Here is a 15,789-nt window from a genome sequence, read left to right on the forward strand (position 1 = left end):
ACAATGCTAGAAAACGAAATAATTTGTATGTAAAGATAACCTCTTAAAACGACTTCCAGCTAGAATTCAATTCTGCTAATAATGCAAATACGCAGCTGTTTAGTAAGTGATTCGATCATTACGTCTAGCTAAGGCTTTGGAATTTGTATTTTAAACAGAGCAGACATCAAAACGCATTATGCAGGTATGTAATAACTATTACTGTATAGATTGTATATAAAAAAAATGATAATTCTACTGTTAAATGATAATTCAAGGTAGGGTAACCCATGAGACTAATAATTTGTACAAATTAATTACTAGAATATAGGGGCTATTGCCCCTATACAAGCCACTAGTTCTACCTAATTTTGCAGAAGATCGTAGTATTTCAACTATTTACCCTTCGATTTATTTTTTATTTTTCATCTGTTACGGTCAATAGTATAAGATTCTGGCCAGAGCAATCATTTGTTTATGGTCCCACGCCGTTTGTGTTATAATAATCGGCAATGTATATTTAAAATAGTTCAGAGAAAACCTAACGTTAGACATTTCGATATTTTTATTACATACAACACTTTTTAGTTTCCTAAGAGAAAGCAAACTTCTCTTAGGAACTTATTTATTATGTAACTAGCTGTAACCCGCGGGCTTCGCCCCGTTTAACTTCTTAATTTTCAAGATTATCTCGTTCGCATGGCTCAATCACGTCCTGGTTGAAGTTTGTTCGCTACGCTCACTCACCTTTAGGTTGGAGCTCGTTCGCTACGCTCACTCACCTTTAGGTTGGAGCTCGTTCGCTGCGTTTACTTGCCTTCGGGTTAGCTCGTTCGCTACGCTAACTCGCCTCCAGGTTGAAGTTCGTTCGCTACACTCACTCACCTTTTGGTTGCAAATTAGCTGTTGTCATAAATGTAAAAGAAATAATAGTACTGCACCCTGTTGGTAATCATTGTAACTTTAATGCTATTGAACATCATAGAACAGAACCAACTTGTTTAATTGAAACAGCTGATAAGATTCAATAATTCCATTTCTCACAAGGTTAACATGGGAAACTCCAGAGCCACTGGGGCGGAGCCCGAAAGGATTTTTGAAATAAGAATATGCCTATATGTTAATCGGGAATGTGAGCTATCATCATGCCAAATTTCAGCCCAATCCAACCAGTATTTTTCGCGTTCACTTGTCACAAACATACATCCATACATCCATACATCCATACATCCATACATCCATACATACATCCATACATCCAAACTTTCTCATTTATAATATTAGTAGGATATGTATCAATGTTAGCATACAAAGAACAAGGTCTTATACATGACGGTTTTCACATATTTTATGACATTTCAAAATTGACTTTTAAAATTGTTTGTGTTTCTTAATTGGGGCTCGTATTAGGAAATGAAATACAATATAATTTTGAACAGAGACAATTTTGTGTTGTTTCTTGATAAATAACTGTAAACGTTTTAAGAATGAAGAGCACTAGCTGACAATGTTTATGTATAAAACAACCCATGCCCCCAGACCTTTCCCCTAGACATCCCTAAATGTCAAAGTATCTCTTCTAACCTACTTTCACACGCCGTTCTTGTTAAAAAAAATCATAAACTATACAGGGTGTTTTTGTTTTTTAAAGGTTGGGACATAATTTACTTAGTTATTCCTTGGGTAAAAATAAAGATAAAATCAAGATTAACGTTTTCCCAAAATCGCTTCGTTAACCAAATATCCGCCACTTTGTATTTTAGACATAAAACAAATTAAAACTAAAATGTTTTCAATCAATCTTTTTGAAACTTGGTACGAGTATGTATGTTAAGGTAGGATACGCTCATGTTAGAAAAAGATCCACCTTGATTCAACCTAAAATTTTAAAATGGCGGCCATTTTAGTGTTTTAAACGTAAATTACAAAAAGTGGCTGATTATTTTATGAAAAGATGTCTAGGACACTTTAATAAAGGATTTTTAATTCCCTATCAAACAATACCAAGTTCAAAGATCGAATAAGAAATAGCTGAAATATTACGACTTAGTTGTAAAATGGTGCAAACCGTAAATTTTAAGTCGAATCAAGATATTTTTTCTATCATGGTTCTATTTTACCTTAACATAGGCTTACATACCAAGTTTCATAAAGATCGGTTGAACACGTTCCAAGACAAAAATGATTATGTAAAAAATACAAAATAGTGGATATATGGTTGAGGAAGCAATTTTGGTAAAAATGTTATTCTTGATGTTCTCTTTATTTTGACCCAAGGATTCACTACTTATATTATGTCCCCATCTGTTTTGAACACCCTGTATACGAGGTATTATTCCGTATTAGAAAACCAAAATAATACTTATCTGTATACTATTTATCTACATCTACATACTACATACTACATACTACTTATCTAATGTATACTACACAACTCCGTAGTGCCGTTGTAGTACTTACTTACTAACGTGCTGTGCACAAAACTGTTATAAAAATAAAAAAAATACCATATATCAACGTAAATTGATGCAACCAAACAGGGGTATATTTCTGTCAAACAAACTTTGACCCTATTTAAATGGGCAATTTGTGCGCGCGTTCCCTCATTAATCAAAATATTATTGATTTTATTCTTTTAAACATGTTGTGCGAAAAACTGTCTCTAATTTACTATTCTTTTTGTTTAGTAATTAATACCGACACAATATTACAAATAAAATGTTGTGTTTTATGAAAAAATTAAAACCCAGTAGTTGCATGGCAGGGTTGCGTGTCGCTGGTTTATTCAACTATAACGAGTCAACCATTACGATGATTACCGCCGAATCTGACTGTTTTACTAGTTTGCTTTATAGTTTAATCTGTAATAACACATAAGTCAATGTTTACATTTAAACCTTCGCAAATACAGTATCTGACAGTTCAAGCCAAAATAAATGCTTCGCAATTAAATGTCACCCGGATCGTTATGGTCCATATGTCCAATGATTAAACTAAAAAATGTTTTATAGATCCATGAAGCGTAGCCCTAAAGTAGGCCTATAATTGAAAGTTACTTTCCACATCGGTTAACTTAAACGTATTTAAAGTACTACCTCAACCTCACCATTTAACACTTTATTCCGGTTGACATTTTCAGTATCAAAGGTGCTCTTGTCCATTCCGTGAAACACTGAGAAATAAGGACATTAATGCGTTACCAACAGACATACACACAACAATCCAAAAAAGGCCACGAACTATTGATACATAAACAATATAAAGGCGTAAACAATTCATGATGGTTTGCCCAACAAATGTTTTACTCAAATAGGTTATCATTTTCTTAGCATACCGGGTAAGCTAAGATTTGGAATCCAGACAGAAAAAGCAAAACTTATACAGAGTTAAGACATCACTTAAATTGAATACGGACGGCTCTAATAAATAAGGTGCAACACCAACGATAGCTAATTTGTAAACTACAGTGATGTGTTGGTACCTACGTAAAAATTATTCTAGCAGCTACCAACGGTTCTAAGGAAAAGAACCAGTACCTACGTTAGAACCTACCTAAGAACTATAGTACATCCGACCAATTAAATACATTAATATCTAGTCCCGAGGTTATTGATCTCTTGCTTTTGGATTTTCTCGTAAAAAGTTATAGCGTAAACTTATCGGTGTCAGTTTAAAAAAAAAACAACCTTACCCAAACAACTTTTTGCTATTTAATAGATTACGCATTCTCTAACAATGATTAGTATATCTATTAACATTAGAAGGAAATGTGACGAAAATCACACAATGTTGGGGTTTTGGTCATTTGTAATTATATTTCTTAAGTAGGTAGGCCATGTATTCTATAGAAAAGTACCGGTATCAAGGATCGTCGTCAAAAAGGTTGTTATGAATAAATATGTAGGCTTACGTACCCAAGATATGAGCTATGGGCCTATTGGCTGTATGGTCCAGCGATTGCATCACACGGTGAGTAGAAACAGAAAGTGACACATTGGAAAAGCGAGTTTAGCACTTCCTCTGTTAAACCTCTGTTACAATCACCCACTGCAGTTGTGATTTTTTACTTTACACTTTACACAACCGCCATTGAAGGAGTGGAAACCTTTTTTGTAAGCTATTGGCGACGATCATTTCAGTGTCCAGCCCTATACAACACTGATTCAAGGTCTTCTTTCTGGTTGTCAAAACTCAAGAAACATTTTATACTCAAAGAATTTCTGGTTCCGATTTGGACGATGTCTAGTTATTTAATTTCATTTACGGTTACACTATTAGACTGTATTATTGCATTTGCAATTAATTAAATCCGTTATGTAAGAAAAACGTTTTTAATCTCACTTGGTTGGGATTTGCTTTCAAAACGTGATTTGAAATGGTTGCGGTAATTGTAAACAACATTTGTAAACATATCATTGACAGCTAGAAAAAATAATCTTGATCCGAACAGCTTGTCGTTATTTCATAGACGATTATGTGATAAAAATTGAACGAAAATTTGAAAAAATCGCACAAAACTGCATTTTTGAACGTCCGTAATTTCATTTACAAAGTAGTGAGGCTATATTTAAATCACTAAAGACACTCTCGCCAATCCAGTGAATACATTAAAATGACTTGGATCTTGATAGGTACTCTGGTTTTCACGGAGAAGATTGCGTAAAATGCCATCTTGAGTGTTACAGACAAAGGGAAAGGCAGACAGACAGACAGACAGAAATAGAGATAAGACTCGTTTCTGCTTCTTCAATGTATAAAACGTTAAAATAACCTAAAAGTATATAATTCTGAGCAAAGTACAGACAAAACTCTAATTTTATTTATATAGATAATGGGGTAATGCAGTGTTGAAATTTCTCGTGTTATAAGGGAAGACTACGTCTAAATGTGTAAAAAGTGGTTATTTAAGTTATATTTGTATGCATAACTAAAAATCAGCAATAATTGCGGCTACGGTCCTCTAGCCAAAAACTCTAAATAAGATTTTGAAACTACATACACAGGTAAAAAGTAACTATTTTTGATTGATCTCTGGTTGTCGAGTTCCTTAATCATGGCTTAATGTTGGTCATTAAAATAATAATGAATAAAATGCAGTATAAATTATTAAACTTAGATTGTTTAAGTACTTATCTCTGAACTTAATGCCCCTTAAGGTTTTGCCTGGAGGGTTTAAGAATGTTCGTGTTAAGACTATCATACTATGTTTTAACGGATTGGTTTTTACAGCTACAAAATAAAACAAAATTTTTTTATTTGATAAGTTTATTTTTCCTCTGTGTACGCTTCAAGCATATATTAATTTTATTTTTTCTAACAGTTGATTGGCAATCAAAGATAATATTGTATATTAAAATTGTATAACTTATATTAGATGATCGTTTGTAGCCATGTAAATAATTTTCACACTAAAAAAATACATACGATATTTTTGGGCACCTATCCCTAAAATCACGGGTAAATATATTTGTTGTTAATAAATAATGATAAAAGATAAAATACCCCCGCCGCAGCAAACCTGCAGACTAAGCGAATTTCCATTTGACTGATTGGATATACACTGAAATGTCTACTTAAAAATATAACATTTATTCCCGATTTAAATAGAATTAGTTTAACAAGTACTTAGGTTTGCTGCATCAGGGAGGGTAAAACTGTTTCTTTTTTGGAAACTGTCAATAGTTAGTAAGAAATAAAAACATTTTCCAAATTTGATCAAAATATGTATTTGTATAGGCATATTGGGTATTATTTAAAACTTTTATCCTCCGTAGGGTATGAGCGGGGTTGAATGATATCCCATGAACGCCTTTCGTCCTATAGGCTTTAAAATTTCAGAGTTTGTGCCGAATTCTGTAGTCAATCATCTGAACCTTTTCAAGTTTTCATTCGTTTACAGTACATCAAAACATATGGCCATGATACAATTTTGTTTACATCAATACGAGTTACAATTGGTGATGTTACAGTATATTGAAATCAAGTAATATAGTATTGTAATGTTATTTGTATAAAATGAAGAACATGATTTACGTTAGATTTTGTTTTGACAAGATTTTCTAGCAAATTATTATTATGGAATATATTAGTTTAGACGTCTCTGTTTAGTGTGTTATTCATTGGAACATATTGTGTTAATCGATGAGGCTTACCATCGTTGGAGATTATTTAGAAACTAAACTCCGTTACATTATACTGTAGTAGTTTAGTGTAGTATTAAAGCACACTATTATACAACACGATAATATCATCAAAAATATTTCAAATTTTACAATGTGTTTCGATGCGCTGTTTAAACTCAGTGGTAGACTGCGTGTTTCGTTGTTAATGGCCAACTTATACAAACATTTAATGAAAAATATGCTTTATTAGTTAAAACAGCTTATTAAAATTGTTTAGCTCTCATTTACATAAGATCAATATTATATATTTGCTATTAAACACATCGTGATTATATTTAGTCAACATTGACACACTCAAACGTTTCCAAAATAATTTTCACAATAGGATAAGAACTTTACTTGCATTGTTTAAAGTAAATAATAAGCCCGCATATTCATTATAGCCTATTTAGATAAATATATTGATTTGATAAAACCTAGTTATTTACAACTGCTGATTCTTGTAGTTGTTTTAATTCCCAATCACATAAGATAACTATATTATTAGTTATAACCTAATTTAGATCACATAAATAATATCTGTAAAATACGGTGGTTTCCAAATGGCGTGTAATACTTTCTGTGTATTATTTGATCAGTGGTCGTAATACGAATGTTTATCCTTTCATCCTTTGTATTGTGTTTCGATCGTATATTGGCATGATTTTAAACAAAGGCCTATGCTATCTGCTAAGATTTTTTTTATTTGTTTACATTTGTGTCGTTATTTTGTAACCATCATCGCAACCCATAAGGCCAATGTTAAAATTTAAAAACTTTTAGTTACTTTTAAATTATATAGACATTATCAAAAATTGAAATTGTTGCGTCCTAAGCCTTCCAAACATTTGTCGAAACAACCTTGGTAAGTTTGGCTAAAATATGTTCAGCGTTATCGAGTGAAATTGTTAGAAGGTTAAACAATAACATAGTTCAATGAGTCGTTCACAGATTGTGCTTAAGTCAAAAGGTTTATTACCTTTTATCGAATTTCCCTATAGGTAAGTAGCTATTACCGTAGGTGGCACGGTAAGACCTGGGCCCATGACCAATATACTTTTTCATTTTGATGTCATATATACAGGGTTAGTAAAAAGTGTGGAGACCCCCTGTTATTTTTTTAACGGCCCATACTAGAAAAACTAAACTCGGCACACCATTATGGCATGTTATGAAGTACTTTTTGGGCATAACCTCCACTTGGCGTTCATCCCCAAAATGGGAGATTTTGGGGGAAACTAAAAAAATTTAAATGATAAGCCCCATCGAGTGACCCCTCATTTTGAAGGTTATAATAAAAGAAAAGTAACAACGCAAACTATAGGTCTCTATCTTAACACAGTAAAATATGGCAGCTAATTGAATATAAAATAAGTATAAAAGAAGATGATTGTATATATATATATATATATATATATATATATATATATATATATATATATATATATATATATATATATATATTTGTTTGGCAGTGATAAACTCAGACACCGCTGAACCGATTGCCACGAAACTTGGTACATACGTGTAGAATTTCATGGAATAGGTTTATACACCATCAATTTCGTGATCCGCCCAATCGGCTCCGCCCCAGTGGCTCTGGAGTTTCCCATGTTAACCTTATGAGAAATGGAATTATTGAATCTTAACAGCTGTTTCAATTAAACAAGTTGGTTCTGTTCTATGATGTTCAATAGCATTAAAGTTACAAGGATTACCAACAGGGTGCAGCACTATTATTTCTTTTACATTTATGACAACAGCTAATTTGCAACCAAAAGATAAGTGAGAGTAGCGAATGAGCTCCAACCTAAAGGTGAGTGAGCGTAGCGAACGAACTTCAACCAGGACGTGATTGAGCCATGCGAACGAGATCATCTTGAAAATTAAGAAGTTAAACGGAACAAATCCCGCGGGTTACAGCTAGTTGAATATAAAATTGCAAGTTATTTCCAATTTCTAAAGATTTCAATCAGCTTCCATTTTTTACTGGATTGAGATAGAAACCTCTAGTTTGCGTTGTTAGTTTTCGATTACCAGGACCTTCAAAATGAGGGGTCACTCGATGGGTCTTCGTATTTGAAATTTTTGAGTTTTCCCCAAAATCCCCCATTTTGGGTTTGGTAAGCAAGTGCCTATTAGGCTTAAAAAGTACTTCATAACATGCCAAAAAGGTGTGTAGAGTTTAGTTTTCCTAGTGTGAGCCGCTACAAAATTTACAGAAGGTCTCCAGACTTGGAAAGCTGTAAGTTAAATTGAACTTCTGAGAATTTCAATTGGCTACCATTTTTTACTGGATTGAGATAAAGACCTCTAGTTTGCGTTGTTGGTTTTCTTTTACCAGGACTTTCAAAATGAGGGGTCACTCGATGGGTCTTCGTATTTGAAATTTTTGAGTTTTCCCCAAAATCCCCCATTTTGGGGATGTACATCAAGTGACGGTTATGCCCAAAAAGTACTTCATAACATTTCATAAAGGTGTGCCGAGTTTAGTTTTTCTAGTATGGGCCGTTAAAAAAATAACAGGGGGTCTCCACACTTTTTACTAACCCTGTATATACGTCAACGCGATAACTTGAAGAGTCATTTTTGTCCGATTTTGATAAAATTTGGCTTGAAAGTGTAGGGCGGGTGAAACTTGAATGAGTTCGCGAACCAGCATGATCGGACCATGTGAAATTAAGGGGATTTATGGAGTAAAAATTGGGATTTCTAATTTTTGACCCTCAAAACACAAAATTTCCCAATTTTTCTCTAGACCCTTTTAAAGAGCTTAAAAAACAAATAATTTAGTATATAAAAGTGCTTTTGTACAGTTAACGGTAACGGAGAAAATTAAAAAAACTGTAAATTTAAAATTCCCATGCTATTCTTATGCAGAATTTTGTAAATGTTGTAGTTTGCTTGTTTATGGGTATATCTTGATCAAACTTGGCAAATTTATTTATTTTATACTAAGCTATTGATATTCTACTATTGCACACCCTGTTGCAACAATCCTAGATAACTGTTAAACATAATGAAGGCTAAATTAATTAAATAGATTTAATTGATAATCCAATCAGGTGAATGGAAATTCGCATAGTGTGCAGGATTGCTGTGGCGGGGGTATTTTTTTATGTTCTTATGATATTTTGTGATGTTCATAAGACAACACGTCCAACTAAAGCTTATGTTGGTATTCTCTACGATATTAAATTTAGATTATACCCTAATTTTTTTAAGATTTTGAAAGTGTAGTACGTTACGCAACATGTTAAACTCTTAAGGAAATATTAATTGCTGTACAATACTTTTAAAATAAAACAAGTTAAAATAACCACAAGGAATTTAGTTTCGTTTAACAGTTCCCCATGCTTGAAAGCAAGGATAAATTTCCTCTCGGACTTGTTTGTACTTAAGTCCAGGATATCAAATTGAAATTAGTTTCGTTTGCAGATTTTCCGCGATAAAATGATAGACTACTTGCACGGTCAAATACGGTTTGGAACTAGAGTAAACTATTGGATTTAAATCTACATGGTCGTACCTGACGCTACAAAATGCAACTATACATTTAACGAAATATCTTAATGAAACTATGAACAAAAGTATTTATTGAATAGGCTTAGACAATTTCTTTTTTAAATTATAAATCCATAAATCTCAATGAAAAAGTTTATACTATTGTACGACAGGAGTTGAATCCATTTGATTCAGATCACAAACAACATCTCGAGCTGTTTTGTTTTCCCAAAAGCATTAGTTCGTAATAAATACTAAGTCGGGCGGTTTAGAACGACAATACGATTTGTCCTTGGTCTAGATATATGGTCTTAACTGTCGACCTCACAACCGTAATGGTTCGATATATCAATCGATTGTTCTAAGTAATCGGCAATATATTGTTGAGCTAGTGTTTACGTGCTTTTAGTGAAATGAGAGTATTGAGCAGTTTCTGTCGTACTGACTTTGTTTTGGTTGGTTGACTTGAGTTGAGATAGCAATCATTAATGGGTGTGTGAAGATTGATTAACTGCGCTTATGACGAGCAAACTGTCACGCTTTAAACGTTAAGCTTAAGTGGTTTACAAATTTTCAAGGGTGGTGGATCATAAGGTCATAATATATTTTCTTCGCTTTTAGGGTTCTGTTCAATTTATTGAATAGTTTCAATTTGCACTATTGTATAGCCTACAATGGACAACTTTTTGGACGAAAGGGCTTAGATAAGCATATTATTGGTTTAAAAAGTATTTAAATTGAAATGAAAAAATAAAATAAAAATCTTTATTCACCCAGGCAAAGTTAGGGCCACATGGATATATTCTTAAATCTAACCTGAGAATATTGTTCACTTAACCACTCTTTGAGGACACGATAACCTCCCTTAAATTCCCTTAACCTGACAATGTTGTATTTGTTCCCCTTAAGATGTCAAATACTTTCTTTGACTGACACCATGATTGCTACGTAGCTTTTACGGATTAACATATAAATCTATGAGCAAACTAATTTTAGATACAGCTAATAAAAAACGTAAAAAAGTTAAATTATTGTAACTATATCCAACTGAAGAGATTAGAAGCAAACAAGTTTCAACAGCTAATCAAATATGTAAAAAGCTAATTAATTGTAATCACCTTTACAAGGACATATGCCAATTGACAGTGTGCGTGTTACATTCTCTCCGAATCCCCCCCCCAATCCCCCCCCCCCCACCCCTTAACCTCCCTTTCACTCTCGAGTGCGTGCTCCCCATAACCTTAACATGACCCCATGTTGACCCCGGAGCTTTCCTCAATTTTCTCCAATTTATATAGATCAATTACATAGCTGATTGGTTTTGTTCATCGATGTAGGTTTTGTTTTGTTGGCATTATGTACTTTTAATTAGTTTTGTCTGCGTTGCAAGTTAGCTTATCAACACTGATGACTTTTAATAGTAGGTAGGATGAAACAAGCTACAAAATAGAGAATCTTAAACTTTTAATTTGTGCCACTGCATGTTGTATGAAGTATATACAAATCAATCAGTGGTTGGAAAGTAAATGGGTACTGTCTTGCCACTGATTATAGAAAAAAAGTTTTAACTCTTAACGCACTACCGTCAAGTAGAAATTCCTTTGCAATGTTAAAGTTTTAAACTATTTTATATTGAAAACAAACCTAGTCAAACTGAACGATCAGCTTTTTCTGCTTTGAAATGGCGCCATATTTTTCAACGCAAACTTATTATTATTGCAAACCCAAAATGACAGCTTATTGTGGACTATTATAGCATTTATGGTGTTCCCATGACTTAATATGAAAATAATATGGAAAACATAGGAAGGAAAATAAATCTTGGATTTCCATCAATACACCATGTGTTCCAATCAGATATTTGTGTTATGTGTAAAAAAAAATAATTATCAACAATCCGATTAATTACGAACACCTAGCATGGGCAAGCGGTGGGAGTAACCTATCGTAACTCCTAAGGTTATCATTGATTACCCTTAGGCCTCTCGCCCACTATACGATTTCAGTCGTACGACACTGTGTCGTACGATATTCTTATCGTATGTGTGGTCCTCGCCCACTATACGACACTTTGTCGGATTAATGACCAGTTGCTCGGTAGCCATGGAGGAGTGAGTGTGTGTTGCGCAATATCTTAAGAATGGTTTTTTATTTAAACAATGGATCCGTTACTTGTCGTTGCTATGTGGCTGCTATGGCGTAGAATTAAGTATCGTAGGATTAAGCGGAAGTATTGGATTCACCCTATGAATTAAAGTAGGGAACACACAGGATCATTTCAAACTCTTTTTGATGAACTTCGGCGTGATGATAACAAGTTTTTCAACTACTTCAGAATGTCTGCTGCGTACTTTGATGAATTACACCAGAAAATAAAAGGTACAATTGCTTACCAAAATACTAAACTGAGGAACTGCATCACTTCTAAAGAAAGTCTAGCTATTACGTTGTGGTTAGTAAGATTATATTATATATTTGATACGTTTTGTTGGAAGTGGTCAATGTGGGGCTACATCAATAAAAAAGTAATTATTTTTTTATGTGTTGATTATTTCTTAAGTTAATGTAGGTTAATGTTAAGTTAATGTTAAGTTAATGTTCCTATTTAAAGATATTTTAAAATTATACGAGTCCGTACCATTTAACAAGTTTTTAACTTTACTGATGTTTGTTATATTACTTTCATAGGTTTTGGGATAGTTTTGGTAAAAGGTTTGTATGTTCGAACATGTTTTGTATTGTTTTTAAATATTAATACTATTTGTTTAAAAATTATTAAAATTTTAGACAAACTATTTAACACAATACAATTAATAACAATTGTTATAAAAAAAAATTAAGGAATAATTAAATAATTAAATTAATTACATAGTTAAATAATTAAATTAAGTCGCATTGTTTTATTATTTTTTTTAATATTTACTTATAAGTAATACAGTACATTAAAATAGTATAAAGAAAAATATGAACGAACTGTCAGGAATGCAGACAAGATCAAAATCACGCAAAATGTTGGCTAAAAAAGACAAAAACTAAGCGATATAGCCTATCAAATATTATAATAAACAAGTATGAATTAATTGTAAAAAATATACCCACGATCAAAATTATGCAAAAAACTATTTCAAAAGACGAAAACACTATTTTAAATGACAAAACTTAAATTAGCGAAAGTCATGCGAAGTGAACAGCGAGAAGGCTCAGCGCGAACTAACTTGGGGAGAACGCACGACATACGATAAAAATCGTATAGTGGGCGAGCGCCCATTTGAACATACACGCCACTGCGAGTTAGACAGTCGTACGACAGTCGTGTATCACAGTGGCAGTGGACGACTGTTTCACGACAGTTTATCGTAGTCGTGAGATTATCGTACAGTGGGCGAGCTCTCATAAGATCCAATGGTTCACTGTTGAAATGTTGTCGTTCCGACACAGTGTCGTACGACCGAAATCGTATAGTGGGCGAGGGGCCTTATCCAAAATGTCGATGTATCAAATTAACGAAACTCAATTTTTACAGGTATCCGATCACGAAGATGTCTTCCTCGTTTTGTATTTTCAGTTGAAATAGGTAAGTTCTAACTATACATTTTTGATATCAACTTTTCCATTAAAGTTATAGTTATAATCTTCATCATGGAAACCATTTACAGAAACGCTTTTCTTCTTTTTCTTAAGCAGCCAAAACCCGCCGTTCTTTCTTATTATTACGTTAAGGATACTCAATAATATTTATAAAAATAATAATTCATAAATGTGTATCTGTATATGTATAAATGTTCATAATGTGTAATATATTATTTTTGTAGGCCTATAATCTATTTTCAGCGAATTTCCCATATAGGGAATAAGCTATTACCGTAGGTCTTATGGTAAGACCCTGGACCGATTTACTTTTTCGTTTTGATGTCCCCAGAGACCAAAAACCTCCGGGGGATATGAACCGTTCAAGTTCATATGTATATGTGTAAGTTCATATGTGTGTCCGTTAGCCCGATAACTCGAGCAAAAATGATCCGTTTTTGATGAAATTTCGTAAAAACGCGTAAACCTACGTTTATTCGAACGAGTTAGCGAACCAGCATAATCGGACTATGGGAACGGGTTTTTATGGGGTAAAAATTGATTTTTTCCCATTTTTGACCATAGAAACACAACATTTCATTATTTCTCTCCAAACCATTTTGTAAAGAGAAAAAAAAATAATTTTGTAGGCCTATATTGAAGCGTTGTTGTATGCCCAACGGTTACGGAGATAATTTTAAAAATTTTGATATTTCAAATTTCCATGTTATTCTTATGGAGAACAAATAAACTGTTGTCGTTTCCTTGTTTATGGATATATTTCAACCGAATTTGGAAATTTTGTTCATTTCTTGCTAAGTTATCAACATTGCAATAAAAAAAACACACCTCAAATCTTCCCTGAAGCAGCAAACCTAAGTACTCACTAAAATTAATGTTTTTTTTAAATAGGAAATAAATCTGACAATTTTTAGGAAATATTTTAGTAGAAATCCAGCCAGGAAAATGGAAATTCACTTAGTCTGCAGGTTTGCTGTGGCGGGGGTATTTATCACTTACATTGGCTGTTAAAAACTATTTCCAAATATCAAATGTCGCTGCCCAATATGTCTCTCACGGCTTAAGACGGTGACACACTATCGATCTTTTCCCCGAACAAGACCCCGAACCGAGCAGGGAGAAGGGAGAAGGGAGGTCGAAGGGAGGATGTTCGATAGTGTGTCACGGGTCCGTACACCGATCAAGACGCCGAACAAGACATCAGGCCGAGCAGGGAGACGAGCGCTCTGGAGGCGGTTTTTTGGCGAAAGATCAAAGAAAAGATCGGTCCGATGTACGGTCCGATGTACGATAGTGTGTCACGGTACATTTTTGCCCCGTACATCGTCGCGAGCGCCGCACCGAGCGGCCGCCTGCGCTAGCATTGATAGTTCTGATTTAATATGGCAATTAAACTCTTTAATTGGTAAAATAAATAAATGTTGGGTAATATGTTGCCGTTATATATTATAATCATTTAAGATGTAATGTTTGTGGTTTGTTTGGTCAAGGTTGAAAGTGTAGAAACCGTTAAATCAATTATATCAATAATATTAAGGTTGAATTAAGTAATTGATGTTGACTTAAATTCTTTCAAAAATAATATAAACATTAATATTATTAAATGCAATTAAAATGATCATTCTGTAACGTTATTTCAATGAATATAACCAATAGAAATCAATAGATATAACCTCTTCCACGGCACTGCCTCCGCGCTCTCACTCGCACACACTCTCTATCTCTCTCCAAACTTCCTTTTGCCGCGCTCGGTAGAATTCGTCTGGTCTTGGTCATGTTCGGGGAAATGTTCGGAGTAAAATTTTGCTGATATTTATCTCCCTTCTCCCTTCTCCCTGCTCGGTTCGGGGTCTTGATCGGGGAAAAGATCGATAGTGTGTCACCGCCTTTAGTCTCAAATCCCACAAGAAGCTGAATCAATCTACCCTTATTTGTTACTCAGCAAATGCTAAAAGCAGTACGGTATCCCTATGAAGTGAAAAATAGTTTCTCTAGACTGCTTGTTTATGAAAAATTCCTGACGAAAAGTATATAATGTTTTCTATTGTTAGATAGTAAGAACAGTGATAAGAGGATTCGGGTACATGGGTTCAAATCACATCATTCACCAATGATTTATTATCACATGGGATGCCATTTGGAGCTAATGCTACGGAACTATTTATCTGTACATAGAAACAGAACTAAAGACTTCGTAGGCTATGATAATGTATCTGTGTTTAGATCTTTTGTCATAGAATTGGTATAAACATTACCTCAATCGTATGGCGTGTTTTATAAACATCTTTCATGAAGGCACACAACAGTCAACCCATAGTGAATTGTCTAGGCTTAGGAGTCAAGGAAAGACCTAAAATAAGAAACTACTTACTAATGTACCTATTACAACTAATTAAATAAATCGGCTTTATATGATATACGCTTTCTTATTAAGTTTTATTACACACTTAGAACCTTGTTTGTCAGATACCCAGCACCTAGTTTCGAGTGCCAAACGCATGCATTATTATTTTAATATATCTTGACGCCTATCAAAAAGTATTCCACCGTAATTTAT

The 15,789-nt window shown here is 33.6% G+C and overlaps 1 protein-coding gene across 2 annotated transcripts in view; it reads left to right on the top strand.

Annotated features, from left to right (window-relative positions):
• The window catches only part of LOC128999868 (uncharacterized), a 148,197-nt gene that overhangs the window by 15,924 nt on the left and 116,484 nt on the right, over positions 1-15,789 (top strand). For both annotated transcript variants that reach the window (XM_054426599.1, XM_054426600.1), the window contains exon 2: positions 13,168-13,218. The gene's annotated coding sequence lies outside the window, so the exon portion shown is untranslated. The remainder of the gene's footprint in view (positions 1-13,167; positions 13,219-15,789) is intronic.

The sequence above is a fragment of the Macrosteles quadrilineatus genome, unplaced genomic scaffold, assembly GCF_028750875.1.
Source record: "Macrosteles quadrilineatus isolate MER2022 unplaced genomic scaffold, UCM_ALF_1.0 Scaffold_8__2_contigs__length_117827958, whole genome shotgun sequence".
NCBI classification, from domain to species: Eukaryota; Metazoa; Arthropoda; class Insecta; order Hemiptera; family Cicadellidae; genus Macrosteles; species Macrosteles quadrilineatus.